The sequence below is a fragment of the Pinus tabuliformis genome, chromosome 1_2, assembly GCF_031772625.1.
Source record: "Pinus tabuliformis cultivar Carrire ecotype Pingquan chromosome 1_2, CPIR1, whole genome shotgun sequence".
Taxonomy (NCBI): domain Eukaryota; kingdom Viridiplantae; phylum Streptophyta; class Pinopsida; order Pinales; family Pinaceae; genus Pinus; species Pinus tabuliformis.
In genome coordinates, this window is record NC_142298.1 from 829,067,703 (window position 1) to 829,073,652 (window position 5,950).

Sequence of the window (5,950 nt, forward strand, 5' to 3'; positions counted from 1 at the left end):
CTTTTGCAGATCTGGTCTATAGTCAGGGGGAGCATGATCAGCACAGCAAAGCAGAGACTTCAGCATGTTCTCAGGGGGAGCATAACCCTTTGCCCTTGATGTCAAAGGGGGAGAATGACTTTGAGGATCTTGGGGTTGCCATCAAGTCCAAAGGGGGAGATTGTTGGCATTATGATTCAGGTTTGGCGCTATGGCACAGGTGTTGTACTTGATGGCAACTCACTCAAGAAGCAGATCTCTGTTTAGGCTCTCAAAATCATACAAAATGAGATACCCGCAGGTGAACCTAAGAAAAGCTGCGGACCCGCAAGTACCCCGGCCAAGAAGTGTGGACATACCCGCAGGTACTCTGTTCAAAAGGTGTGGACCTCAATTTCACTCACTTCAATGCAGAGAAGCACGCGCACGTGGGAATCTTTATGAATGGTCCATGGTATTTAGTCCATCGTACATGATCCTATGGTTTTGGTCCATGGTATAGCATCTAAATTATTGAACCCCGGTTTTGGGTCCCTTGTATTGGTTTTCTATGGTTTTGACCCATGGTTTGAGTAAGGGCTTGCCTATAAAAAGGAAAGGAGGTCTTTTAGCTAGATAACTTTTGAATATTGAATATCTTAAGATCTAAAATTTTGGGTGATCGGTTTGATAACGCTAGATCTAAATCAAGGTGAATACTGTAAATTGTAAGGCGGATCTATTGATAAGTTGTGATCTCATTGGCGCATGATTAGATCTGTGGATCTGATAGTCTATGGCACATAGGAGGACTGATAAATTGGCTCTATTCGGAGGTCCGCAGGCGATCCACAGCGCAGGTGCGGAGGTACACAGCGCAGCAGAAGACGCAAGTGCGGAGGTACGCACCGCAGCAGAAGGCTCAGGTGTGGAGGTATGCAGCGCAACAGAAGGCACAGTGCGGAGGTACGCAGAGGAACAGAAGGACCAGGTGCGAAGGTACGTTGTCAGGTAGACAGTGCAGGTGTGTATCTGCGCAGAGGTACGCAGTGCAGCAGAAGGAGTAGGTGTGGAGGTACGCAGTGCAACAGAAGGAGTAGGTGCAGAGGTACACAGAGTAGTAGAAGGATCAGGTGCGGATCTGCGCAGTTTAGACACAGAAGGACTGCGGATATTCGCAGGTTTCTATTGGTGAAGTTGCAGACTTTTCTTGAAATATTTTTTGGCTGCCTTTTATCTATTGCTGAAGAGTTCTGGATTTAGATTACTAGTATTGCTATTCTGGTTACTGCATTCTGAGAAGTTATTGGTTGATTCATTGGTTGATTGTAAAAGGAGATTGGTTGATTCACATGTACTTGATGATTATTTGATGTTCATGGATCCAGTCTGAAAATTAATGAAACATGGTCCTTGGAAGAAAAGAAGTAGGTCAGCACCTACGTACTGGTAGCTCAGCTAGTACAAGAACTAAGGGGGTTGTAGCTCCCTTCCAGGAGAGTCTGGAAAACGAGATAGGGTTGTAGCTCTCTGCAGGTTGCAGCCTGCGTACTGGTAAAGGACTGCATTAGTACAAAATCATTGTAAAAAGAAGTTTCTAATTGAAAGAAGATAGAGACATATTGCAGCAGGTGGTTTTCACCCACATTGGGTTTCCACCTTATATCTGGTGTTCTTTGGTGTGACTATCTGTTTTTCTTGTTCTTGTTTATTATTATATGGTACTGACATACAAATTAATGATCAACGTCTAAAGAATAAATTAAAGGATAAATTTATATTGAAAGAGTTTGATAACACTGATTCACCCCCCCCCCTCTCAGTATTATTTCCAACAATAGGGATGTCTACAGTCCTCATAGGTAGATTCTGAACCTTCAGATCCTCTTCTGCGATCAATTTTGGCTTGTCTGTAGGTTCTACAGGATCTTTCTATAGAAGACACAAAAATTCCTGTAGAAGACACAGAACTTCTCGTAGAAGGTGAAATCTTAGCCCGAATGAGATAAAATCTTAGGAAAGGGTAGTGGTCTTGGAGGAATTGATTGTGAGGGATGCATGCAGCCTGGTGCTGACCTCTGTCTTTGTCTTGGGCGATCCTCCTAACATGAAATGTCCTTCCTGCAACCTGCAATTTATTCTTATTTTTTCTTTTTTCTCTGTGTTCTTTTTTTTTTTTTTTTTTTTGAGACAGCTGGGGCACCTCCAGAAGGTTTTCACCCTCACTGTCTGCCCTGGGCACCTCCGAGAGGTTTTCACCCAAGGATATTTTATTCTTTTTCTGTTTTTTTTTTTTTTTGTGCTCAAGGTGTGGGTTGAGTGGAGACAGGGGCCTGTTCCACTACCAACACTGATTTATCCAGAGTTTCAATGAACTCCTGCTTAGAAAGGGGCTTCCTGTAGATCTTCAATCGATGCCCATTGACGAGCATGGGGATGGCTTCTTCATCAATGGTCCTGATAAGGACTGAACCATTGTCGTTACATTTCTCCACTGTATATGGTCCCAGCCATCTTGTCCTCAGCTTCCCTTTGAAATCCTTATATCTTGAATCATATAACAACGCCCAATCTCCTCGCTGAAATTACTTCTCTTTAAGGTGCCGATCATGCCATATCTTTCTTTGGAGTTGGACCACCTCTGAGTGGAGGAGGGCCTGCATTCTCTGTTCATCTAGTCCATTCAGCTGAAGTAATCTTTCCTGTTGTGCATGGCTGAGATCTAGGTCCAGCTGAGCTGCCAACCTCAATGTGTTGTATCCATATTCTATGGACAACAAAACCTTCTTCTCGTAGACCAGCTCATAAGGTGTGAAACCTGTTGTAGTTTTCCAAGTAGTGTTGTAGGCCCAGGTGGCCTCAACCAAGCGATATGGCCAATCTTCTCTGCTGCTGCTCACCGCTTTAGTCAAAATCTCTTCCAAAGCTCTGTTAGTGACTTTCACCTATCCATTTGCTTGCGGATGATAAGGGGTGGAATTTCTGTGCTTGATCTTTTGATGAGCGAGCAGATCTTCAATCAGGTTAGAGGTAAACTGACTTTGTTGATCTGTGACTAGTTCTCTTGGGTAGCCAAACTTGTAGAAGATATGTTCCCTCAAAAACTCAGCCACTTTTTCTCCTGTTCCTGCCTTGATTGCCTTTGTTTCTGCCCACTTTGTCAGGTAGTCCGTGCACACAATGATGTAAGACTTTTGTTTTGAAGGAGGGTTGATAGAACCCACAAAGTCCATGCCCCACTTCTCAAATGGCTCGAAAGTCACCTAAGGTTGGAGGGGTATTTCATCCCTTGGAGTCAGTTTCCCCATCCTTTGACATCGGTCACATTGGCTGATGTATCTTCTGACATCTTGATGAAGAGTGGGCCAATAGTAGCCTGCCTGTAGAATTTTGAAAGCGGTTATTTTTGCTGCAAAGTGGCCTCCTCAGGGCCCATCATGATAGGTTAGGAGGATGTCAAAAACTTCCTCTTCCCTGACACAACACCTCAAAATCTGATCTGGGCCAAGTTTAAACAGGTTGCCCCCAATCCAGGTGAATGGAGCACTTTTCCTCACGATCTTGCTCTTCTCTTTTGACGATAGATGTGGTGGGAACTGTGCTGAAACCAAGTAATTTTCTATATCAACAAACCATGGAGAGAGTATTGAAATAGCAAACAGGTGTTCATCTGGCATTTGATCATCCACCATCCCTTCTTCACCTGCAGGCAAATCTAGTCTAGACAGAAAATCACTAACAACATTTCCCTTACCCGGCTTATCAACAATGATCAAATCAAATTGCTGCAATAAAAGTAACCATCTAATGATATGAGCATTTACATCAGGTTTATTCATCAAATACCTAATTGTAACATGATCAGTGTGTACGAATGTTTGATAACCAGTGATGTAGTGTCTGAACTTGTTCAGGGAATGGACTATAGCTAGGAGCTCTTTCTCGGCTATAGTATAGTTTAATTCTGCCTTGGATAGGTTTTTACTGAAAAAATATATGACATATGGTAGCTTCTCTTCAACTTGTCCTAAGGCTACTCCGATGGCTTTGTTCGAGGCATCTGTGTGAATGTGGAAAGGTAGGGCCCAGTTTGGACCTCTCAAGATTGGGGCAGTTACCAGCTTATCTTTCAACACATCCAGAGCCTCTTGACAGTTGTCAGTCCATATAAACTCAACATCTTTCCCCAAAAGACCAAACAATGGAGAGGCTAGCTTACTGAAATCTTTAATGAATCTTCTATAATATCCTGTTAAGCCTAGAAAACTCTGAACATCTCTTACCTTTTGAGGAGGTGGAACCCTTTGGATAATAGAAATCTTGTTGGGATCCACCTGTAGTCCTTATTGAGAAATTGTATGACCTAGCACGGTCCCTTCAGTCATCAGGAATTCACATTTTTCAGGACTGAGGGACAGGTTCATTTCAATACACTTGGTTAAAACTTTTCCTAGGTTAGTCAATGCTTCTTGGAAGTTGGACCCATAAGGGGTAAAGTCATCCATATAGATTTCCACCGAATCATGAACCAGCTAAGTACTGCTCTCTGGAAAGTGGCAGGAGCATTACATAACCCAAAGGGAAGGACCCATTAGGAAAAGGTACCCCATGGACAAGTGAAAATGGTCTTGTCTTGGTCTTTCGGGCTTATTTGGATCTGATTATACCTGCTAAACCCATCTAAGAAGGAAAAGAACTTCTTCCCTGCCAGGCCATCTAACACTTGATCTATGAAAGGCAAAGGGAAATGGTTCTTCTTGGTGGCTTTGTTAAGTTCTCGATAATCTACACAGATTCTCCACTTCCTGTTTTTCTTGGGCACAAGCACCAGAGGAGAAACCCACTCACTCTCAGAGATGGGGTAGATGAATCCTGCATCCAACAACTTTTGCAGTTCTTCTTTGACAATGTCCTTAAGGGTTGGATTCATTCTCCTCTGAGGCTACCTAACTGGTTTACAATTGTCTTTAATGTAGATGTGATGGGTACAGACTGAAGCGTGGACTCCCTTCATCTCCTTATAGCTCTAGGCAAGAGCATCCAAATGGCGATTCAATAAGCTACACAGTTCTTTCTCCTGAGAGGGGGATAGGGATGAGTTGATCTTCAAGGTTCTTCCAGGGCCAAATTCCACATTTTTAACTCAGGGAGAGGTCGATCAGCCGCACAGAGATCCACCAAAGCACTGGCTTGGGTGTCTTCTACCAACTCTTCTAATGGCAGCACACTAGGAGGTGGATTTTGAATCAAATTCTCAATAAGGTCATTCTCAGTTTGAGGACCTCCCCTGGTGGCTTCCATTGTGCACAACGGAGCAAAGTAGACTTCATCCTCATCTTCCTCCTCCAACCAAAGAGGTAATTCATGTTCTAGTAGAGGTTGGGCAGGAGGATATAGGACTAGCTGTTTGGACATAGGCCCATTTTTGATGGTCATGCTCCCAGCTCAACAACTGATGTAAGCATATGAAATAGCTAACCAAGGCCTTCCCAAAATGAGGGGGTATCTAGTGAGTTTTGCCTTTGGCTGAAGGACCAAGAAATCTGGAGGGTACTCCCAAGAATCAATGGAGACCATGACATCTTCCACAATCCCTTCGGAGGTCATGGTGGAGCGGTTTTCTAACTGCAGTACTGTCGAGGTCTTTCTTAGGGAACTCTGAAGGTTGAGTTTGAGCATAGTGTCCCTGGTCATCACATTAATGGCAGCCCCTAGATCAATCAGAGTGTGAGGGATTATGGTGCCATTGATGTGGACATCAACTACAAGACTCGCATGGTTTAGATATTTTGGACAGATTACTTGTCCCAACATCAGGTCGCACAGTTGTCCTATGACATTGATAGTTGGGGAATCTCTCTTGCGCCTACCTAGGTGCCTGAAACACTTCTCTTTGATCAATTTGTTGTAGATTGGTACATCTTTTATGGCCTGGAGAAGTGGTATTTTCACACATAACTATTTAAGCTCGTCCAGAAGTTCAGTCTCTTCT